General features: G+C 44.6%; 1 pseudogene; it reads left to right on the top strand.

The window, feature by feature from the left end:
• The first annotated feature begins 4325 nt into the window (after nucleotides 1-4325).
• On the top strand, nucleotides 4326-6470 carry LOC110570988 (annotated as a pseudogene).
• The last annotated feature ends 19035 nt before the right edge of the window (nucleotides 6471-25505 follow it).

Genomic DNA, 25505 nt, shown 5'->3' with positions numbered 1-25505 from the left:
AATATTCATTGCAAAGAAGTAACTCCTTCCTAGTTAGGATTTGATTTCCTATTTCTGCAGGTCTAAAAACTAGATACCTCTTTGTTCAGATGATCAGACCCTGGGAACAAGTTGGCTTTTTCTACCTGTTCACACACTTGAAAACTCGGCTGAACTAAGTCAAAACAATTGTGAAGTTGGGAAAATTCCATTTTATAAATTAGAATACCAGGAGCCCGGTCAGTAGAAGGAATCAGAAAAGGAGTCTTCCCCATATCTGCCTCAAGTTAACCCCTCATAGAAGACACCCATAATCTCACTGAAACTTCCCCCAAAGAGAATGGCTTTATACCTACCAGAGACACAGAAGATAGATCTATGATGCAGTGAATCCATTTCGTTCAAATTAGATCTAGTTCCGTGGCCCACCAAAACCAAATGGCTGGTGGCTCTTCTGACTTGTCGGTATTAGGTGTTAAACTTCTATCTTTAAAGCTCCCCATTGCTAACTCTGGTCCATTTCATTTGTTTGTCAATAACTGGTGCCAAGAGCAGACTTGGTCTGTATCTGCAATGCATTCTGTGTCTAGAAATTTGGACAAAGTAGAGGAATCTTTTTTGTTTTTGTTTTTAAGATTTTATTTATTTATTTGACATGGAGAGAGAGAGAGAGAGCACAAGCAGGGGGAGCAGTAGGCAGAGGGAGAGGGAGAAGCAGGCTCTGCACTGAGCAGAGAGCCTGACGTGGGAATCGATCCCAGGACTCCGGGATCATGACCAGAGCCGAAGGCAGATGCTCAACCGACTGAGCCACCCAGGCGCCCAAAGTAGGGCAATCTGATAGCTATACCTCTGCTCAGTAGCTATAGAGACCAAGGGGATTTGGTTAATAGTTATCTAGACAGATAAATTACTTGATAAATGTATTTACTTCACATGCCGAAATTGGAGACATCTTCTAGTCCTTTAGGAATTCACCCTTTCGGCGTGGTGTTCCCCAAAGTCACCTCTCTCTGTGTTTACGCAGTTGACCAGCAAGCACATCTTGACCGTAGAATTTCATTTATCTCAGCAGGTCCTCACTGCATTGCGCTTGTCACTCAAAGTGATTTTATTTCATCCCATCTGAAGCCTGCATGATAGTCACTATAGATTCAATTCTAATTCGTAACCGTCCCATTCCAGAAACTCTGATGACTTTGTGCTTATGAATTGTAAATACTATTTCCAATAAACTGATAATGAATTGCCAGGTCCCTTCAAATTTGTAAATAAGGGGGATAGTTCCCCTAGCAACGGCCAATTACACGAGGCAGGAAAAGTCATTCTATCAGGAACACTTACCCTTCAGCTTATTTCAAAGTCAGAAAACCTCTTAATTCTAATTATTCCTCCACTTCTGAGTCAGCCAACACCACAGAGACACTATGTAAGTGGTTCAAATGGAAGAAGGGTAACAATAATTCTTAATGAGGAGACAGTCTGGCTCAGAAGCCTGGAAGCCCAGAGACTGAGAGGTATCATCCTGTTTCTTCATTAATGTATTCTGTGACTTTGGGCAAATCATTTTGTCTATATAGGAGTGCTTCCCCTCTCAGTCTGAGGAGTCTGGCCACCCAAGAGAGGGAGAGGAAGACAGGATGCTAGTAGGTACCCATCATTTATCACTTGCCGTGAGCCAGGCACTCTGCAAGATGATCTCACGTAATCCTGTCAAGAAGCAGGAGGTAGGTATGTTCACCACTTTAAAGATAAGGAAACTGAAGCTCAGAAAAGCTAGTTCACATAGCTCATATGAGTCGGGGAGGCAGGATTTAGACTCAGGCCTGACTCTGAAGTGGACTTGTCTTATACGTTGAATTTGCCTCTGTGCTACTGCAAGGAGGCTGAAATGAGATGTCATTATGGTTTCCCGTTAAAGCTGGGGAATTTCACGTAGGGAGGGATCACTTCTGTCGCATCTGTGCACGGGCTGCCCCATCAGGGAGCGGTCTAGACTCCGACTCCTTAGAGCTCATGGCACAGTCCTCCGGGAGCTGCTTCGAGGGTGTGAGCCTAACTCTGGGAGGAGGGAAAAGACACTGACCAAGTTGTGCTCCCCATCCTGATGGCAAGTGCTCCCAGGAGCATTCCTGGTCTCCCTCCCTCCCTTCTGATCCCCTTTCCACTTACATCAAATGCACATCCACTGCTTGGCGTGGCTAGGGCCCCACCACCTCCCTCCAGGACTCCTGCACTAGCCTCCTAAGGGGCCCCCTTCCTTCAGTCTCAGTCTCATGTAATGAACGGGTAATTTTCCCCCTGAGGGCAATAAAGAGTAATCAAGAGATTTAAGCAGGGGGATTACATAATTAGATTTACAGTTTAGGAAAATTAAATGCTGAGGAGTTAATGCATAATGATCATTCCCTCTTCATCTCTTTAGCTACCATTTTCTCCAATCCATTCCCTGCCCTCTGGGCAAATAGAGTATAGGCCTGTGCTCAGCGGATTCCTCTGCTTGGTGAGTCACCCTCCCCACTACTCTCCCCCCACCACCCCAACCCCTACCATGGGCTCCAACACACTCACTGTCTAAAACCCGATAAAGTCTCTCCTCTATGAAGCAGTCCTCACCTCCCCACATGCCTGGAACTCTCCTAAACCAGCCGGCCCCACTGACGGCACTCCTTGTCCTATATCTTTACATCAAAAGAGCTTCTCGTGGTCTGTCTCCCTTACCAGAGTGTGAGCCCCTCAAACACTCACAGACAGGGGAGGTACCATTCATATTTGCATCTGTAGCTCTCAGGGCAAAGCCAAGCAGTGGTTACTCCTAGATGTTAGTGGAATGGATAAATGGGCTCTATAGCTCTGCTTCTTTTCTTCTAGGTGAATGGATGAGGAAAATATACTGAGAGTGCTGAACAAGGAGCTGCTGAATCTTTGAAGAAGCATTTTATCACTTAGACCTTAGATGCTTCTGCAAAATGGGGAAAGGGAAGATTTTGATATTTCCTAGGGACCTCACTTCTCTGACATCCTAGTTGCTTGGTTCTTTAGGAGCAAAGGTGGAAAATGGTGACTTAAAAAATGAGAAGTGGGCAGTACTCAGGGAGGTGGGCCTCAGTGGGACCAGGAACCCTGGAAGTCCAGACTCCCCATAGGCTTCCTGTCCTCCTGGGCCCAAGCAGGAGCTGAGGCAAGGGGCTGGGGAAAGGAGTGAGCATTTACTGTGTGTGACTGATCTCTGCCAAGGACTTCCCAGGGGAAGGATGAGGGCATACTTGGCCTCAGAGAAGCCTCCAAATAGCCACAGCCAGTCTCAACTCAATCCAAGCAGCTCTCTCTTTAAGTGATTCTGGACTGCTGACTTGGAGGAGACCCAGAAGGGATTGCCATCTCTCCAGGGGCCCAAGAACTTCTCAAAAGAGAGGCCATGACTGCTTCCTAATTTGGGGGTCCTCATCCTCCTGCACAGTGTTGGGTGCTATACTCCTCAATAAATGCTGAATGAATGAATGAATGAATGGTCATGACCACTCTGCACCTTAGTCTTGAGGGAGCACCTGCATAAAGTCTGGTACTATGCATATGTGTTCTATATTTTCTTTTTTTTCATATCCATTCCCTCCCTCCTCCCACTCCACGCGTCCAGCAAGTCTATTTAAAAAAGGATTAGTGAGCCTCACCCACCCTCTCTTCATCCAAACACCCAAGATAGAAGTCTCCCAAATTGGGCCTGGGGTTAGGGAGTAGCATTTTCTAATCAGTTAGCTCTGGTTTCAGATTTGGTGGGAACCAGAAGGAGGATCCAGAGCTAGCTTTATAAAAGCAAGAGGCAAGAAGTTCTCTGTCTTAATAGCTGCTGTAATTCTCGCTGGTCCTTGGATCAAGCTTGCCTCTTTTTCTTTAAGGTGAGGCTTTAAGGGGACTGGCTGCAAACTATGGAGCATCAGGGTCTCTTGCACTAGAAGTGAGCCAGAGGGAGGGGGGATTGGAAGGGTAGAGATTGGCTGAGACTTGGTATTCTGGGGAAGGCCCACATAGGAGGAAGGATGAGCAATCCTAGGATTGCTTGGAAATATCCACCAGGTCTTAAGACAGTGAGCATACCCACATTGAAATCTTCCCTTTCCCCATTTTTGCAGAATACCCACCAGTCCCAGTGTGTGAGCCTAGGTGGGTCAGTGTTACTTGTCAGCTTATGCCTGCCATGTCCTGGACTCTGGGCTAGGCACTGAGGTGGAAAGGGGTGCTCTACCCAAGCAGTGTTGGAGGGAAATAAAGGAAGGAGGCAGGCTTGGAATGCTTTGGCCTCACCCACTCCCACTGTCTGTCCAGCAGTGACTTGTGAAGCTTCAGCCATGGGCAAAGAGAAGACCCATATCAATATTGTCACCGGCCATGTGGACTCCAGCAAGTCTATCACCACCAGGCACCTCATCTACAAGTGTGGGGGTATCAATAAGAGAACAATTGCAGTTCGAGAAGGAGGCAGCTGAGGTAAGGCACCCACTACGGCTGGGAGAGCCAGGGGTTGGGGTCCGTCCCGTTTCGGGGTGGGTTGCAGAGTGCAGAAAGCAGGGTGCACGCTGCAGGTCAAAGTCCCCTAAAGTTGGCTGTAATTTGTCTACTTGCCATCCGTGCACTCTACCCCTCAGCCCCTCCCCAGGTGGGCAAGGGCTCCTTCAAATATGCCTGGGTGCTGGACAAGCTGAAGCCGGAGAGAGAGCATGGCATCACCATCGACATCTCCCTGTGGAAGTTTGAGACTGGCAAGTACTGTATCATCGATGTCCCAGGCCACAGGGACTTCATCAAGAACATGATCACTGGCACATCCCAGGTAAAGCAGTCTGCCCCCAGGGGCCTCCTTGGGCTCCAGGAAGGACTAGAGGCTCATTTGTGGGACTAGAGGAGAGTTTCACTGGGAGGCAGGACCGGTGGGGCGGGGCGGTGGGGCCTCCGTGAGTCCCCGTGGGCGGTCTTTGTAAGTTTCCGGGGCGGGCTCCTCAGCTTTACCAGGGGATCTGGGCCTGCCCCAAGCACTGGCCGGCTGGAGGGCCTGTCCGAGGCCCTGTGCCCCAGCCGCTCATCCCGCCCACAGGCCGACTGCGCAGTGCTCCTGGTGGCGGGCAGCGTGGGCGAGTTCGAAGTCGGCATCTCCAAGAACCGGCAGACCCGCGAGCACGCGCTGCTGTCCCACACGCTGGGCGTGAAGCCGCTCATCGTGGCGGTCAACAAGATAGACTCCACCGAGCCCGCGCACAGTGCCGCGCGCTTCCAGGAGATCACCGAGGAAGTGAGCGCCTACTTCAAGATCGGCTACAACCCGGCCTATGTGACCTTCATGCCCATCTCCGGCTGACGTGGCAACAACATGCGGGAGCCCAGCAGCTACGAGTGCGGGCCGGGTGGGCGGGTGCCCTGGGTCCTGGAGGGGGCACGCCATGAACCGTGCCCCAGACTCACCTGTGCTCTGCATCCCCCAGATGCCCTGGTTCATGGGCTGGAAGGTGGAGTGCAAGGAGCTCTGGTGTGTGACGGCCAGGGTTCGAATCCTGACTTGGAATCCACAGCTTCTGAGCTAGGATTCAAAGTGCAAAAGCACCCAGCATTTCCAGCTTATGCAATAGGTCGTTTATTAGATAGCTCCCGATCCATTGGTTGCTTCATACCGGTTCTGTAGGTGGCCCTTTGTCCTTAAATGCAGAACCAAGGGACCTCCCTAGAAGTCAGTTCTGGGGGGAGGGGGGAACAACTCTGACTTCTCTCCAACAGGCATTGGCACCGTGCCTGTGGGCGGTGTGGCAACGGGCTTCCTGAAGTCTGGGATGGAGGTCACCTTTGCCCCCATGAACCTTACCACAGAGGTCAAGTCTGTGGAGATGCATCACGAGGCCCTGCCGGTGACAACGTGGGCTTCAATGTGAAGAACGTGTCCATAAAGGACATTCGCTGTGGATTCGTGATGGGAGACAGCAAGAACGACCCCCCACCCCCCATGGAGGCTGCCAGCTTTCTAGCACAAGTGATTGTCTTAAATCACCCTGGGCAGATCCACGCTGGCTATAGCCCCATGCTGGACTGCCATACAGCTCACATCGCCTGCAAGTTCACTGAGCTGAGGGAAAAGACGGACCGGCGCTCAGGCAAGAAGCTAGAGGACAACCCCAAGGCCCTGAAGTCCAGTGACACAGCCATTGTGCAGATGGTCCCCAGCAAGGTCATGTGTGTAGAGACCTTCTCGGAGTACCCACCTCTAGGTGAGCCAGGGGTAGCTACTGAGTCACAGGAAGAAAACATTAGCTCCTCTGGGCGAGGCATGGGCTAAGGAGCATTTCCTTCTGTACCACTTGCCAGAAACCTCCTTTCTCCCTCTTCTAGGCGGCTTTGCCGTGCGGGACATGAGACAAACAGTGGCCGTGGGAGTTATTAAGGCGGTGGATAAGAAGTCACCTATGGCCGGCAAGGTCATCAAGTCAGCGGTAAAGGCCAGCAAGAAGTAAGCATGCAGTTTCTACTGCAATCTTCCACTAGAAAAATAAAATTTTATGTATTTACTGAATAAGATTAATAAACTAACGTCGCTGTCCTGGTTACTTATTTCTTCCAAAGAGGTGAACAGGGAACCTCTAGGTATGCTAATGAACTATAATTTAAGGCCCATTGGCTCCAAAGCGTTTATGCCCTGGGCTGTGAAGATGATTCAGCGTCTCCTACCTCATTCTCAGTCACGGCTCTATCCCATCCTTTCTCATTTCCCTCAAACTTCAGTCACTTCCAGCCTGTCCTTCCTCTGGGGAAGCTGAACTGTTCTGGGACGTGATAAGTACGCCTACAATGGCATAGGACAGGATCTCAGTAGTGCCAGTGGGTTCGTCCCCCAACATGACTGTGTGGCTCGTGCTGCTAGGTGCTCTATTACCCAGCCCCTGATAGGACAGTACAGGTCAAGATCACTCAGCCAAGAGTGGGGTGGGAACTCCAAGCAGCTCACTCGGAAGCTTGGGCTCAAGCTGTTGCCCAGCATGGTAGTCTAGGTCTGATGAATAATATGCCTGGAGGGTGAGGAGTGAAACAGACAGAACTGTGGCCTTTGTTCCCTAACTTTTATTACGTGGAACAGGAAAACACCTCATGGACCCTAGGCTAAATTATATGCTCATTCAACATACACTGGGAGTCAGGTCCCCAAGGTCTGCTGGTGATGTGTTCCTTGTCCATTTATCAAATACCAGCACTTAGCACATGTTGGATGCTCTTCTCACCCCATGGACTCAACCTCGTTAGAGATACAGGCACACATCAAGTGATAAATGCATAAAGTGAGCCAAGAGAATGGTAGAGGTGGGGAGGAGACCATGAAAGACACAACGCAGTAGAGGCTATTCCAACAATCCAAGCAAGGTGGTGACTTGGACCAGGGGGGTAGTTAAGTGGTGAGAAGTTCTGAATATTTTGTAGAAGTTCCAAAAATCTTTACAAACATGGCATTTTTAAAGACTGTATGAGAGGTATGTAGAAGTCAAAGCTGATATCTGGGTTTGGGGCCTGAGGAGTTGGAATGGTAGAGCTTCTGTGAGAGGTGGGGGTGGATTGCCAACTAAGATGCTATTGTGGAGAGAAGGGAGAGGCTCAAGGAATCAGAGGAGTCCTTAAAACATGGAAGCAGAATCCCTTGCCCATAAGCGTCTACTGGGAGGAGCTAGGACAAATATATGGACCTTGCCTGCTGGAGGGAAGTAATCAACTACGTGACTGCAATCAATTCTCTATTGGAAAAACCATTAGTCTTACACTTAAAATGTGTCAAGGCTTGAGAGTACTGTGGAGTCCTATTTTAATTCCAGTATAGTTAATATACTGTGCTATATTTTAGGTGTACAATGTGATTCAACACTTGTATACATTACTCAGTGGTCATCACAGTAAATTACTATTAATCCCCTTCAGCTATTTCCCCCATTCCTCACCCCCTTCCCCTCTGGTAACCATCAGTTTATTCTCTATAGTTTAGAATCTGTTTCTTGGTTTGTCTCTTGGTTTGTTTTGTTTCTTAAATTCCATATATGAGTGAAATCATATGATGTTTACCTTCTCTGATGGACTTACTTCACTTAGCATTAAACTCTAGATCCATCCATGTTGTTGCATGTGGCAAGATTTCATTATTTTTTATGGCTGAATTATATTCCATTGTGTGTAAGTGTGCATGTATATATGCCACATCTTTATCCATTCATCAATTGATGGACACTTGGGCTGCTTCCATAGTTTGGCTATTATAAATAATGCTGCAATAAACATAGGGATGCAGGTATCTTCTTTGGGTAAATATCCAGTACTGGAATTACTGGATTATATGGTAGTTCTATTTTTTAATTTTTTTGAGAAATGTCCATACTGTTTTTCCACAGGGGCTGTACCAGTTTGCATTCCCACCAACAGTGCACAAGTGTTCCTACTTCCATCCTGACCCACAATTGTTTCTTGAGTTTTTTATTTTAGCCATTCTGTCAGATGTGAGGTGATCTCATTGTGGCTTTGATTTGCATTTCCCTGGTGAGTGATGTTGAGCATCTTTTCATGTGTCTGTTGGCCATCTGGTTGTCTTTGAATAAATGTCTGTTCATGTCTTCTGCCCATTTTTTAATTACATTATTTGTTTTTTTGGTGTTGAGTTATATAAGTTCTTTAAATATTTTGGATATTAACTCTTTATCAGATATGTCATTTGCAAATATCTTCTCCCATTCTGTAGGTTGTCTTTTGGTTTTGTTGATTGTTTCCTTTGCTGTGCAGAAGCTTATTTTGAGTCTCAATAGCTTATTTTTACATTTGTTTCCCTTGCCTCAGGAGACATATCTAGAAAGAAGTTGCTACCGTCAATGTCAGAGAAGTTACTGCCGATGCTCTCTTCTATGGTTTTAGGTCTCACATTTAGGTCTTTAACCCATTTTGAGTTTATTTTTGTGTACGGTGTAAGAAAGTGGTTCAATTTTATTCTTCTGCATGTTGCTGTCCAGTTTTCCCAACACCATTTGTTGAGGAGACTATCTTTTTCCTCTTGCATATTCTTGCTTCCTTTGTGGAAGATTAATTGACCACAGAAGCATGGGTTTATTTCTGAGCTTTCTATTCTGCTCTGTTCTATGTGTCTTTTTGTGTCAGTACCATACTGGTTTTTTTGTAGTGTATCTTGAAATCTGGGATTGTGATACCTCCAGTGTTCTTTTTCAAGATTGCTTTGGCTGTTCAAGGTCTTTTGTTCCATGCAAATTTTAGGATTCTTTGTTCTTCTTTGTTCTAGTTCTGTGAAAGATGCTGTTGGTACTTTGATAGGGATTGCATTAAATCTGTAGATGGCTTTGGGTAGTATGGACATTTTAACAGCATTTGCTCTTCTAATCCATGAGCATGGAATATCTTTCCATTTGTTTGTGTCATCCAATTTCTTTCTTTAATGTTTTATAGTTCTTGGAGTACAGGTGTTTCACCTCCTTGGTTAAGTTTATTCCGAAGTATTTTATTATTTTTGTTGTAGTTATAAATGGAATTGTTGATTTATTTTTCTGCTGCTTCATTATTAGTGTATAGAGATGCAATGGATTTCTATGTACTGATTTTGTATCCTGTGACCTTACTGAATTCATTGATCAGTTCCAGTAGTTTGGTGGAGTCTTGAGGGTTTTCTATATATCGTGTCATCTACAAACAGTGGAAGTTTTACTTCTTCCTGTGCAGTCCTTTCTGAAGCCAGGTTGGGAGCTAAAGTCTCTTTCCTGAGACTTTGATGTCCAAGATTTAGACTAGGAGTGCAGTGGCCTCTTCTCCCTGATCAATAACATCGCCTGTCCATGCCTTTCGAGTTGGCTTCCTCTCAAGTGTGAATATCCAGGGAAATCCCAGACCCTGCACACACCTAGAAATAATAGCAGGATGGCATATCAGAGCTGTCACCACATCGGGCCTCAAGAAACTCACTTGTCTGCAAGGCTGGGGGAGCTGTCAAGTTCTAGCTGTTGTCAGCACGGGACCTGGACCAAGCTCTGGAGCACCTCAAGCCTGTCAGTGTCATCAAAGGCCACCCTGCCTGGCTTGGGGAGGGAGGCATCTTCCGAAGCTGTGGTGGGGAGAGAACGCAGATCTGCCTGCCTTGTCATTCCCCACCCCCTCCTGCAACCTTGCAAAATGACTAGTCGCTATTGTCCTCAGAACTCTTTAAGAATTCTATAAATTGCAACCACCACTTTGCTTAAAGTGATCAGGGGACTGAGGTTGTAACTTTGCAGTGTCTGGGTCCCTGATATGTACTCAATAAATATTTGTTGAAGAGTGAATGAATGAGCGTCAACATGTTTGTTGAAGTCAGTGAATGACTGTGAGTGCCAATTTACTCTTCATTCTCAAGAATAATCATGGTTCTGAAGGTAGTTTCTTAAGAATGCCTTGAAAAATTCAATTTGAAAAATTCAATTTGGAAAGAAAACTAAAAATATCATAATTAACCCTCCCAAGTGTTGTGTTCTCTACTCAGTAATTCCTCACCGGGGTGGGAGGAAATGTGGCTGGTAGGAGAGGGAATGTCATCTCATTAGAAACTGCGAGAACATTTCTGTGCAGCACCGCCAAGAGCTGCCAGAATTAGCTGAGGTTTTGCACCTAAGCCTGGCTGTAGCAGTTCAGATTAGTATGTAAGAGCTCTGGCATTTGACCTGAGAAATATTCCTGCTGGTCTAGGGCCCCCTCCTTTAGTCCGTAACACAATGTTGCAAAGGGATGAGGTTCTTTGTTGGCAGGTGCGGCAGGCGTCCCCTTGTTAGCTCTCCCCGCGCCCACCCCTGAGACAGGTGGGTACAGTGAGGCAAGCCTCAGGCGGAATTCTCCCCCACATACTTCCGTTGGCAGGCCTAGAGCAGGCATGACCCCTGTGCGGTTTGGAGTCTCAGCACTCTGTCCTTGCAATCTCTGACAACCAGCTTGCACGCGGGAAGATGATAGCATCTGGTGGTGGGCAAGGCTTCTAGTGGGGGACAGGATCCCCTGAAAATGACTCCATGTACGATGGATTCCTGAGGCCCTGACTGCCACTTCAAAGCGTAGAGCCTTCTGGGCTCCCCTATTCAACCAGGAAGGTGCTTAGGTAATAGCTCATATACGTTACAGGCGTCAGCTCGACTCATTTCACTGAGAAATCTTTACTAAAATCCCTTACGACAAACTCTCTGGTGCTAACTGGAGATAAATAGGGTTGAGTCCGGCCCTAGGCTCCTGGTGACAACCATCCCACCCCCGACCCACACTCCCTCCACCCCCGTGGGGGCTTCTGAGTACTCTTCCAGGCATTAAATAACCACCTCTAGAGGGCGTCGTCCCAATTAAGGGACTTCAGATATCAAACAACCCCTTCCATTGTGTAGACTAAAACTATCCTACAGACCACAGATCACATCACAACATGCCGTGAAGTCCTTGGACCCACTCTCTCTTGGGCGGTGATGCTGCCTGATTCAGCGTCCCCACCCACTTCCGGGGAAATCCTGGCAGCAGCTTTCCCTCTAGGGGTAGATCTGTGCTGGGGAAGTTTCCTCACTGTCCCTAGATCACCCGCTCAGGTGGAAGCCGGCTGCACCTCACACCTGTCTCTGTTCCCGGCAGCCCCCGCTGCAGAGCTGACCCAAGGTCTCAGACACACGAGGCACCCTGGCTCCCAGATTTCAGTCTGTTCCTCTGTCAGACTCTTCCTGTCTGGGAGTCTGAAAGCCCATCTCCCCAGGCCCATTCGGGGAGGCTCTGCCGCTCCTGTCCTACTCCTTAGGAGGTCTGTGGGTGCTTGAGGGGGGCTGCTTCTGGGCTGACACAGGGAGCTCACTGGGCCCGGCCACTCAGCAGCCTGGGCTGTAGCTGGTCGCTCTGGATCCTGCAGAATCCCTGCTTACCTCACCTACTAAGGCCGGGAGGACAGGGAGTCACCTATTTATTTATTCCTCTTGTCTTTTACCAGATGTTCACTGATGACAGACGTGGTTGAGCTGGATGAAACAGTTAGTCCTGCTCACCCAGATCTCATGGTCTAGCAAGGAAGATAAGTAAATAGAACACTAATATCATGTGAGAAATCTGTGATATGGCTAACTCAGGAGGCTATGGAAGAATGCAAGGGGGCAACAACAGAGCTTGAGGGGTCAAAAACACTTCTTGGAAAAAGCTCTAAAGAAAAGCATGTGCAAAGGCCCAGATGGGAGCAGGAGACAGGAGGACAGTATGGCGGGCGTGCAGATGGGGAATGCCAAGACGGCAGGCCTTGATGTGATGAGGGCAGTGGGGAGCCGTAATGGGCCTGTGTGAATCCCTTTCCTCTAAATGAGAAATGTAGGCTTTGAGCTGACTCAGAAACTTAAGTTGGGCCCTAATGCAAACCCGTCAGTGGCTAGACGTGAGCTGATACTGCCATTTGCTGCTAGGTGGTCAGGGTACTCCGCCACTTTCATTAGAGCTCAGAGGGCCTAGCACTGAGGGCATCACGTCACTGACATGGAAATAAATGATCAAGACTCCACCAGACTGAGATGGTCCCTTCCCTAGGTAGAAGCTAAATTGAAATTCTAAAATGACTCTATTGTCATTTGTCTGAACACAGAATCGATTTCTTCTGGTTCTATTAAACCAAGGGCCAGATTCCAGAAACAGAAATCCAAACTGTCATTGCCCATTCATTTAAACAATTGGTATTTTGGCCTTGTAAGGAGAGGCACCAGCTCATGTTTACAGAGCTGTTTGCATTTGATGATGACAACACAATGCAACTGAGAGAAGTCACCCCCTGGAAAAATCTGCTTGCCTTCTGTTCTGAAAAGAAAGATCTTACCCCATCAAACAGAACAAGCATGTCCAGCATTCAGAGAAAGCGGTAGACTCAGACCCTGCAAGAAAAATCCGCCTTCCTCCTTTTTACCTATAGGCCAACTGGGGGTTGGAAATATTTTCAGAGGAAAAACTTCATACCTTACTCACATTCCCATTTCCCATAATTAGCCAAGTCCTAATTATTCCCTGTATTGTCTCTGCCACATTAGCTTTGTGAGAAAATGGTATGTAAGACAATGGTGCATAACTCAAACACAGGGCCAATCTAAATGAGAAACTGGCAGAGGGCTCCCGGGACTATTGCATTATTCATGAAAAGACATGAGAACAATTGGAGGATAGCATTAGATTTTAAATCACAGCAGCAATTACAAGGCAATTATCCAAAATGGTGTAATTGCCACAGCTATAGGGTGGGTGGCAGAACCTACACAGCGTTTGTGCCACTTTCTTTTAACACCATGATGAAAACTGGTGTGTTCATTGTAAGAGGAAATTGTACAGAAGAAAACATTTGTGTTCTTCCCTCTATGCCACATAAAGCTAGCAACCAGAGCCTCAGTAACAAAAATGGAGCCCGAGGCCACCCTCAAGTCTTTTGGGATCCCTTGCCTGGCTTGCTCCAAAATGTGCTGTTCTCAGGTACTTGACCCTGTCCTTGTGTGAATTTCAATCCAAGCATAGAGGCTGAATCCCACTTTTTCTGGATGATGTCTGTCAGCCAAGGACACCCCATACGAAGCAATGGGAGGTCACTTGCTCTGCTGGCAGCAAACTGGGGCTTACTCACTCTTCCGATACTTAGTGACAGCATAATTTAGTATCTGCTATTACAAAAGCAGGTACCATGTACTGAGTGCCTAAGACATGCAATATACTTTTCATATCTTATTTCCCTTAAACTCAGTGGGTCATGGTTTTCTTTGTACCATTATCCAACAAATATTTATCTATCTGGCGTCTTCTTTTTATCAGGCTCAGCTGGGTTGTATCAAGGACAAAACAACCCTGTCTTCTCTCTTCTCGGAGCTTACCTCGTGGATACAATGTATTGTCTACAGCACCAGCTCAGCCAAATGCAATTGGTATCAAAACATTGTCTACCGTCTTTCTTAATCTCTCTTCTTTCCTTCTCCTTCCTTTTCTCTTTCCTTTCCTTCTCTGCTGGTCTTTGCTTTAGAACTGAGTCTTTTCAAATTAACTCAACGAGCACTTCTTAAGCATCCATTAATTTGACAATATCCAGCAATATCTCAAATGGGTATATCCTTTGATATAATGTTTTCACTATTAGATCTTTATCGTACAATATGCTTGCACAGGATTGCTAAAATATGTTCAACAATATACACTGCATTGTTGTTTGTGATGGTCCCAAGCTGCAAATAATGCAAAATATCCATCAATAAGAGGACTACTAAGTAAATTAGGGTGCTTCCATACAGCAAGATAGTATGCAACTGCTAAAAGAATGTACTGATTATGGGAAGATGTCCAGGGACTCCCATGAAATAGAAAAGGCAAGTTTCAGAAGAATGTGTACAGTTGGATCCCATATTTGTAGTACAAATTTCACACATTTACATTTCATTATAGAAAAAAGGCTGGAAGGATATGCATCAAATTATTATATTGGGATTATTATTATGTATTAATATATATCTGGGAAGTATGTTGGGGATAGGAAAGATTTTAGCTTTCTTCTTTGTCTTCTGATTTAAAACATGTATAGATTACTTTTACCAGTAAAATAAAAATATATTTGGTCAAACATTATTTTAGTCAAATATTATTTTCTTTTTTAAAAAATTTAATTAATTAATTAATTAATTAATTAATTAATTAATTAATTAATTTTTAAAGATTTTATTTATTTATTTGACAGAGAGATAGAGCCAGAGAGCACAAGTGGAGAGAATGGCAGAGGGAGAGGGAGAAGCAGGCTCCCCACTTGAGCAGGGAGCCCGATGTGGGGCTCGATCCCAGGACCCTGGGATCATGACCTGAGCCGAAGGCAGACGCTTAACCATCTGAGCCACCCAGGTGCCCCTTAAAAAATTTATTTTTAAGTAATCTCTACACCCACTGTGGGGCTCAAACTCACAACCAGGAGATCAAGAGTTGCATGCTCTACCAACTAAGACAGCCAGGTGTTCCTCAAATATTATGTTCTGAAGGTGTTTTTGGATGAGGTTAACATTTAAATCAGTGGACTTGGAGTAAAACAGATTGCCCTCCATAATATGGGTGGGTCTCATCTAACCAGTTGAAGGCCTTAATAGAACAAAGACTGATCTCCCCAGAGCAAGAAGGAATTTTGCCAGCACACTGCATTTGGACTTGAACAGAAACTCTTCCCTGAGTCTCCAGACTCCTGGCCTATCCTACCCCCACCTCATAAGACTTTGGATCCACTAAACCTCCACAGCCACATGAGCCAATTCCTTAAAATAAATTTCTCTCTCTCTCTCTCTCTCTCTCTCTCTATATATATATATATATATATACACACACACATTCTGTTGGTTTTGTTTCTCTGGATAACCCTGACTAATAGAAGGAGCATGTGGGTTTGTGGTCTAGTGACACTCCCAGGAAAAGGGTGGTTCCTCCAGCCAGACCCTGAGGCTACACAGGTGATTGGTGGGCACACCAAGGGGTGACTTAGGGGGTGTTTTGGAGCTCCATAACTTCCTTCTGCCACCCCCAATAAACCAAAAACCTAAGATTGTGCTGTGCTTTCTCAGCAAAAGCAGCTTCAAGAAAGTCCTCATAGGACAGCGATTGCCTCTGGAGAACAAGGCATGATGTTTTGGAAAGCACCCATTCCTTGTGACCAGCAGGGGACCGGGCCCTGGCCTCCAAATCTTCCAAGGCCTTTCATTCTCTAACACAAGACCTCCCTCTTCTGGTGGACAGGTCCACCATCTGGGGATGTCCAGGGCGAAGAGCTCTTCCTTGATGCCAGCCTCAGCAGGTGAAGGATTCCCATCTTCTCCCCCATCAGTTCTCCAAGCTTAGAAGAAGCTCCATCTGCCTTGAATGCATCCACGGCCCTCAAATATAAAGAAAGCAAATCATTCCAACTTAAATATGATGACTTATAAAAGCAAGAAAAATACCTAAATACACAGAGTGAAAGAATAAGATTGGAATATAAAAATGATGTCAATACTGTGATTACAGCTGTGAAAAATTATGCAAATGAATGACTATATTCCTGTAACGTAATAATGGAAAATAAAATAAATGGAAAATAAAAACAGAAATCACTAGGGTGGTAGAAGGATGGTGAAGTCTCCTCTTATTTAGTATTATCCCCTCTTATCTAGAGCTTATTTAGTATTGCTTTTGTTGCTTGTGAGTCAAAAAGTGTCAGTCAAAATGGAAAAATGGATGAAGGCTTTTTTCTGAGGAGGACAGGGTTGTTTATCTCTACTGGGCTTCGTTCGTTTAGGCCTCCTTGAACTGATGCCAGAAGAAGCATGCAGCAACACTTAGGACTATTTGCACCTGTTGGAGGCGTCTCACACAACAGCCACCCAGCTCTGTAAAGTAGATTCGGTTTGTTAAAGCCAGTTTTCAAAATCCAAGTGTCAGCAGGGTTGGTTTCTCCTGGAGTTTCTGAGGGAAGATCTGTTCTGACCCTCTCTCCTAGTTTCTGATGATTACAACAATCCCTGGGGTTCCTTGGCCTGAGACCCGTCCCTTCAATCTGTCTCCACCTTCATATGGCATTCTCCCTCGTGTGTGTGTGTGTGTGTGTGTCTTCTTCTTCCTCTTATAAGGACAATAGTTATTTTGGATTAGGGGCCACCCTAATCCAGTGTCACTTTGTTTTAACCTGCTTATATCTGCAATGACCCTATTTCCAAATAAGGTCACTTTCATAGGCTCCCAAGGCTAGGACTTTTTTTTTTTTTTTAATATTTATTTATCTATTAGAGAGGGGGCAGCTAGCAGGCAGGGAGGGGCAGAGGAAGATGGAGAGAGAGAATCTCAAGCAGACTCCCCACTGAGCGCAGAGCCTGATGCAGGGCTTGATCCCAGGACGATGAGATCATGACCTGAGTTGAAATCAAGAGTCAGACACTGAACCGACTGAGCTACCCAGGCACCCCAAGGCTAGGACTCTAACATATCTTTTTAGGGAACACAATTGAACCCACAAGAGAGGGAGTCAAACCCAGTCTCTCTGAAACCAAAACTAAGCTTTGGGTGAGGACTTCAGAAATCTTGATAGCACAATTAAAGTAGGGACTTTATAGGTAAAAAATGAGGCAATAGATATTTGGGAAATCACTGTAATAGCCTGAAAATGCACATTGGATAATTGATGCGTTAATAAAAAGCATCACAAGTGCACTTGGAAATATTTAAGTAAGGAATGCCTGAAATAATGTGAAAAATGGATAATTCAAGAGCAATAGATTGCAGCACATCTTCTATGAAGGCTGGGTTCATCAAAAAGTAAATTCAGCTCTTCACTTTTAACTCTATGAGTACTAATTGGTGACTAAAAAGTGTTGACAGTCTCTTCCTGTCAAAGAAAGTGAATGTAATTTGTTGGTAGCTTGACATCACCTCCATTATGTATAGAAATAATATATTCATCCCCCTTGCCCCAGAACATAACATGAAATAATGCAATAGATTCACACACACACACACACACACTAATTACAAAAGGAGCAACATGGGCAGTTTAGTGTTAAGATGCAAGACTCAACTGGAATTTGTACATTTTTCTCTCAAGTATCTTCCAGCTCTGATAATCATTTCCATGTTTTAGATTCAATCACGTGATCCTGATTTTTGCTGGAAAATCAAAATCAAAAGAAATAGTTTAATTTGCTGACTGCACTGTATGAACACTCCTCTTCACATTACCCAAATTTAAAATCTATGCCACATGATGGGAAAATTAAATTTTCTCATTGTTAAAAATGATCAGAATAATTCAGCAGCATGCCTCCAGGTTACGGTTCCTCTAATTACCTTGTATCCTGAATTCTTAATTAATTATATTCTGGGATGTGAAAAAGTCCCTTTGTGCTCAGAGCCCGAAACTTTTCCTGTGCTAGGTGAATTATTTACATGGTAAATCTTATTACGGCCTTTCAGTTTTGTCCCTGAAGTTGCTGCCCTTTTGGTCACAGAGTCGATTTCTTACCATTTAGAACAAGCATGCCCACCCCTAGCCTTCCCGCACACCAAGATCTCGTCACCTATCACTGAATTCCTTTGTGGCCCAGTTAAATGCCATTTCTTTCTGGGTCACAGGAATGATACAGCCTTAGAATCTGTGCCTCAAGAAGTAGGACCTGGCATTGATCAGGGACTCAGCTTCCTTAGGAAATGCCAGGACAAGAGGGATGATGAACCTTGGTACCGATAGGGAGCCGCATCAAAGCCCCATCCCTCCTATCCGTGCAAAACACATTTATTTAAACAAGATGCTTGATCATGCGCCAAAGAGTGTTCTCAGAAAGCATGACTCCAGAGAACAGCTGAGCTTGAACTCAAGGGATTTTTCTTTTTATTAATAGTTTTAATCATTATGAACTGAACTGTTTCTCCAGTAGCCAGGCGAGATGGGACCCCTGGAAATGATTATAGCCCCTTCTGCACAGTGGAACCTGGATGAAAATTAGGGAAAATAATTATGTGGCTACCCTTTGAGTGCTTACTATTTGTCAGACACTGTACGAAGCTCTTTGCATGCACTGACTCACTGTTTTCTTGTAACCTACCTATCTTCTAGATTATGCAACTGAAGTACAGAGCGATTAAGTAACTCAGTCAAGTTCACATGACTAGTATGTATCAGAGTCCAAGAATCCAGCTGCGCTTCTCAGACATTAATGTGCATACCTATGAATTGCCCAGAGAACTTATTAATATGTGATTCTGACTCAGTGGGTCTGGGATTCTGTATTTCTAGCACACTCTCTGGTGAGATCAATGCTGCTGGCCTGTGGACCACAATTTAAGGAGCAAGGAGGTAGACCCTAACTCCACAGCATCCAAAGCGATACATTACAGTTCCCCTCAGTGGTCCTTCTTTGTTTTCGACTGATGAAAGCTCATATGGAAGGATTCCTTTGAGTTTTTCTACAGCACAGAGATAAACAATTTCAAGTTTCAAGATAAATAAATTTCAACAGTTGTGGAATAATGATCGTTCAGACATGACCTGTTGTTACAAGACCCTCAGCATTCAATCTCTATAGAATCTGCTTATGTTTTTCTTGGTAACGTCTATCTTTCCTGGACAATCTTGTCCAAATGTAGGGCCTGAGAGCTAGACATTTAGTATCTCTCAGAGAAATGAGTTCTTGGTGGTTCTGCCAGCCAGTTGTCTAGTTCTCCTCTGTGAGCCCTTCCCTGCAGATGAGTGGCACACGTGACAGTGTCTATGGAAGTAGAGACTTACAAGGTCAGTTCTCATGGTGGTGGCAACCTGCCATAGCAGTCTTCAACCTAGGATCTCCAGAGAATCTAGAGCAGCAGTATGGCTTCTGGAACATGGAGCCAGCCCCATGGACTTGGTGGACCGAGTGAGTTATATTGTTTTCTACATACGATGTGTAACTACTGATAGGATTATCATTTGGTGAAACCATTTTGAAGGCAATTAAAATAGGAGAAATGCTCAGACTTAAAAAGGGACATACTGTTTGACTTAAAAATTCTGCTTCCAGAAATCTATCCTTCAGAAATACTAACACATGGGCACAATGCAACAAGGGTGTACATGGGAGCATTATCTGTAGTATCCAAACAGCAAAACAGTCCATCAATAAGGGCATGATTAAATAAATTATGGAATGACCATCGTATGGAAAACAATGCAGCCATTAAGAACATAACAGTAACGAGGAAGATGTCTAAGATTGTTAGGCAAACATAGCAAGTTTCGGGACAATTGGATCCCATTATGTCACTTCCTCCCATCTACATATATGTATTTGTACATATACAGGGAATCTTCATCATCTGTATCTTTTACCATGAGGAGGTTGAGCAGGGAAGAAAAGGTATTCATGCTAAGAATATATTCACCAATGAACTGTAAATTCTCTATTCTAATGTCTCTTCCTGCTTGGCACTAGAGTTAAAATCTGTGCTGCTCTGGCTTGAGCTGATTGTGGGTCCCCTAAACTTACTGCGAATTCAGTGCCAGGCAGGAAGGGCATAAAACGAAAGGGTGCATTTTGGCAAACAGTGCAGGATTTCCTGAAGCCTGAGAAGGTGACGGGAAAGGTGCTTAATCTTGTAGAATCCCATGGGCCAACAGAGGGTTGCCAGATCAGAAAACATAAAAAAGAAATCATCAGGGAAGATCACAAAAGGGCACTCAATAGAGGATAATTAGCATATAAGGGGCTAAAAAATGCCCCCTACACATTTAAGGAAATGATATTTTGAAGGTAGAAGAGATGGGAATGTCAGTTGTGAAATGAAGGGACCTTTCATGCCTTGCTTTGGATGCCTTTGTATTGTTTCTGTATTTTCATGAGAAAGTAGTCATCTATTACTTGGAGTGATATTTTTTAAAAATTCCCAAAAGTTTATTCATAAAGATTTCTCTTTTAAAAAACATGTTAACGGGTATCTACATAGAATGGCCTGAAAGAATATACTCTGATAGAATACTTCCATTGTTTTTGGAGACATATATAGGGATTCTTTATGACCTTCTTTTCCCTGCCTTCATTTTCTTGTTTATAATGAACTTGCACTGGTTTGGAGTAAGAGAAAACAAGGAAGGAAGGGAGGAAGGAAGGAAGGGGGGGGCAGTACAAATGATTAAAGTAAATGTAAAAGAACTAAAAAAATGTTCTAGAATTTTCTATTTTTAAGCCACTTGTACCTGCTTAGCTTGTAGGCTGTTTTAGTTTTTGTGCCAGTTTATTCAAATTATTATTTATTGTTAGGTATTTAGGCTGTTCCAAATCTTATTTAAGACAGTATGAAATAGGCACAATTGGCTAAAAATTCATTAGAATTTAACAAATAAAAGAACGGACACAAGGGATGCCTGGCTGGCTTAGCAGAGCATGTGACTCTTGATCTCAGGGTCAAGTGTTAAAGCCCCATATTGCCGGTGGAGGCTAATTAAAAAAAAAAAAAAAAAAAGAATGGAGACAAAAATGGAAGAATTTTGAGAAATGGGCCAAAATGCTTTAAGATAAAGATGTAGGTGGGAAAACTGCCCTGCTGTGCATCCAAACTAGCAGTTATCCAAAGCTAGTGAGTGGTGATGATAATTTTTGCTCAAATCGTTGAACAGCATCATTCTAATGACCAGCTTGCGTTCACCCAGGATGTTGTGGCAGAATTTATGTTGGTTCAATCCTTTGTGTCCAAGGAGAAGGCTGGATAAAGATTTGAAGAACAGTACCGTGCAGACCACATGGAGGGTCCCATGAAAAATGAAAATTATTAATTGCTATGAGTTTGGAGAAACAGAGGAGTGTCCATTTGGTAGAAATTTCAGGGGCGCCTGGGTGGCTCAGTTGGTTAAGCGACTGCCTTCGGCTCAGGTCATGATCCCAGAGTCCCAGGATCGAGTCCCACATTGGGCTCCCTGCTCAGTGGGGAGTCTGCTTTTCCCTCTGACCCTCCCTTCTCTTGTGCTCTCTCTCTCTCACTCTTTCTCGCTCAAATAAATTAAATTAAATTAAATTAAATTAAATTAAATTAAATTAAATTAAGAAAAAAAGAAATTTCAGAGGGATTCTGCAGGGACTGACAGGTCTGATGCTATCCTATGAAAGCCCTTCTTATCAGGTGGGCCCTTGGCTCGTGTCTGGAATTGGAACTTTGGGAGGGGCTCTCACCACTTTGGTATCATTTATGCCGAACACCTGCATTCCTTCTGGGAGTCTGGAATTTTGGTACATCCCAGGCAGAGGCTGCAGGTGACACCAGCCTCCAATAAAACCCTGGATGCTGAGTATCTAACGAGCTCTCCCGGTTGGCAATATTTCATAGCCATGAGTACAACTATATGCTGAGTCCTGGGTTCTAGGGGATCATCAAAACTGGTAGTGGTGCTGGGGACTCCTGACCTGGGCACAGAAAAAGAAGTGACCTTTCCACAGAGACCTATGTCCAAGCTTAGGAACTGACCCTTTTACCTCAAAGAACCAGCAGAGAATAAAGATAGACAGGAAAAGCCTTTTTCTTTTCCTGTTTCCCCAACAGACCAGTGCTATTTCTTAAGTGACATCTCTGTATTGCTCTGTCTTTTTTGAGGCACGGATGGAGACGTAAACAAATTCTCTTTCTCCTAAAGGCGGCCACATGAAAGGCACGGACATGAATATTTTCCTGGTGCTCAATTCATGACCCTATCACTGTGCCATTGGGTTAAAAGGCAGGAGACTTGGAGTATTTTCAACACCCGCCTCTCTGGAAATCCTTCTCATTGCAGTTACCAAATTCAGCAAAATGAGGGAGGATTGATGAGGTTCAGGGGATTTAGCGGGAGACATCATCAATGAAATTTTCAATCAAGAACATTCAGCGGAGGGCTGGTACTACCCTGGGAACTTGGGAACCAAGGACAGTGAAGACATGACTTGGCTCTCAAGTAGCTCACGGTCTAGTTGCAGGGTCAGAGGTATGCTGGATTGGCTCAGACTGGCTTGCAAGAGCCATGGTTGGCTAGACTTTCAGGAACTTGTGAGCACCTTTACATTACCTGAGTAGGTTGAAATCAGCCATGATAGGAGTATTTATACCATGGAAGTGGCCTAATGCACTAAATTGGTGCTCCTTTTCTCTTATCCAGTTGTTATTTACCCCTGGTGGGGGTGGACCAGTAACCAGAGGATCATAGGACACCTAGCTCTGCCGGCGCACTGAGGAGAAACTGAATGCCTAACCAGGGCCCATTCTACAAATGGCTCCAGGGGCCTGGTGAGGGTGGGGTAGGCAGTTAAGCTGCAGGAGCAGGCAGGCGGGCAGGGTCGACTCCAGTCCCATGGACCGTGGAGGGGAGGGGCCTTGTTGCTGCTGGGGCTCAGACGGGGCTGATCTGCCAACAGGCCCCAGAGGAGAGGGTGCCCTTCTGGAGTCCTTCCTGGTCTCAAGCTAACTTCTCGTAAGGTCACTGCCTCTTCAAAATATCAATTTGTCCCCCATCCCCAAATTCTGTGTATATTTTGACTTTCGCTCCGTATGGAAAATTTTCTAGAGCTTTCTGGAGGAAAACTCAAGTGCTAATTGTGTTCTGAACTCTAGGATTTTTTGTTTGTTTGTTTTTGTTTTTGTTTTTGTTTGGGGAGCCCAGTACTGGAGAAACTGCCTAGAAGGCGTGGGGAGGTGTTTAGGGGACATTTCTGCAGAGGTGGGGGGCTCCACGGCCCCTGTTTTTCCAAGCCTCCACGACTGTGTTCATTCTCATCAGGGCAAATCACTACAGGGTATGTGCCAAGTAAGAAGCTACCTAGGATTCCAACACATGTGCACCAGAACCAACAGAACTCTTTCTGGAGGTAGGAAGTCTCTGGAGAAACCACCATCCCCCGCAAAGATAGGACCGCCCAAGTTCCACAGGAGCGATTAACTGAAGGCGAATAAAAGAAAACACTTAAAAAGGGTCAACACAATTGCTAGTTTCATTTTTTTCTTTTTACTTGAAAACTTGTTTTAACCATCAAATTTTGGCAATTACAAACCTGTACACTATTGGTTTTTTTGTTTTTTGGGTTTTTTGGCCGTCCTTTTGTTGTTGTTGTTTTTCTTTCTTTTTTTTTTTCTTTTTTCTTTTTTTTTAGAAAAAGAACACAAGACTGAATACTGCCAACAGCAATATATGCAGAAACAATCCATGTCTGTAAGGGACAAGATTCACTTGAAGTGTTAGCTTTCCCCTTTGCATAAGGTTTGGTGTGCAGTGTGTGTGCAAGTTTAGGGGAGTTCACGGGTGTGTGTGTGGCGGGGTGGGTGTGTGTAAAGAAACAACATACTTTATCTGATCTGAAATGGCATAAAAATCAGGTACTTAGTAACTGGGCAAAACACACTTGTTTTAAAAAAATGTCAATACAAACATTTTCTTGGAAACAGAGAAAATTAAATGAAAACAGTAGAACCCAAAAAAGATTACAGTACATTTTGAAATTATTAAAAAACATCCTTTTCAAATCTAAGATCCTGTGTGTGTGTGTGTGTGTGTGTGCATGCGCGTGGAGTTACCTCAAAAGTTTGCAGACCAACAGCATGGGTGACTTAGAATTATACTTGACCCCCCAAATTAAAGCATCCTGATAGGCATCAAATACAGTATCTACAAAAAGCCTGGAAAATTGAAACCATTATATACAATTTTAGAAACATTTTAAACACCAAAACATACATCTTTTACAAACCAGCCTGTTTGTAACAGGTAAATCTACAAGACAATCTCTCTGATACAGTGCTTCCATTTCCTGAACACATTTGTCACCTCCTGAAATGCAGTAGTATTATCAGAAAGTTGTTAAATAGTAGCAATTGTGGTATTTGTTTGCCGGAAGGGTGCTATGGTCCATACCAATGGTCCAAACACACTTCGAATGGACTGTACGATTCTCTAGTGCATCTTCAACACTGGAAGAGACTAATTATGGCCTTTGTGTAATATTACATACTTGTAATTATTGCTTTTCATTATTACATAAGGAAAGAAAATCTTACTCGTTTCCTACCTCTTAGCCAGTTGGCTAAGTATTAACTGATGCCAAACCCACAAATAGTGACTTTAAACCCTAGAATTATGCAACCAGAAGCTTAAAGCCGTTGTGGATTTTCACCAGAAAAATGTGCAGTTGAATGTCGTGGGACAAACACCAGCATAAACATGTAACCGCCTTCTCACAGACCACACAAAATGAGAACTCCGAAGCAGCTCCTCTTCAAATCTCCATTTCTCATGGTTTGAAACGAAAGACATAAAACATGCAAGCCTCACTACTTTTAGCAATATCTGTGCACTGGGGAGGGCAGAAGTGTGAAGAAACCAGGCCAGTATCTGGGCAGCCCATGCAAAATGAACACTAGATCTTCCAGAACTCGTTCACAGGGAAGTGTTTTCTGGGTCTCACGTGATTCCTTGTGGTAATCTCTTTTCTCAATTCCCCTGACTTTGATTACGTAGACACAGCGTTAATGGGGGCAGTGGGTGGGGGCGGGGGGCGGGGTGGGAAGTAAGTAGGCGTTGGCCAGTGGTGTATATCTTTTACTTGCTTCTTTTTCAGGCTGTGCTCATGATTCCCAAGGGCAGTTCCAGATAAGTCCCAAGAATGTATCCTAAATGCCCTTTCCAGGCCTTCCGACTGATTGTCTGCTAGGGTAAACCTCAAATGCATAGACTTGATCTGCTCTTCCCACTGTCTTCTACAATGGCATTTCATGAATGGGCAGGACATGAGTAAATGGAAAGCTGGTGTGGAATGGAGCTCAGCAGCAAAATGCTTGCAGAAGAAAGCAAATGAACACCTGCTTTATTCATCTTTGATGGCCCTGTAGCTTCTGCTCGCGACGTGACACACATCAACAGTCCAGTCCAGCTACTCTCAGCCTTACAAGAATGTGTGTCATACAGGTAAAATGCCCACAACAGGCTATGGAAAATGGCTCCCAAGAGGTAGCACGTACGTGATCGAAAAAAGGGCAAGACA

The sequence above is a fragment of the Neomonachus schauinslandi genome, chromosome 11, assembly GCF_002201575.2.
Source record: "Neomonachus schauinslandi chromosome 11, ASM220157v2, whole genome shotgun sequence".
NCBI lineage: Eukaryota > Metazoa > Chordata > Mammalia > Carnivora > Phocidae > Neomonachus > Neomonachus schauinslandi.
The sequence above is the reverse complement of the archived record's forward strand: the minus strand, read 5'-3'. Positions and strand labels throughout refer to the sequence as shown.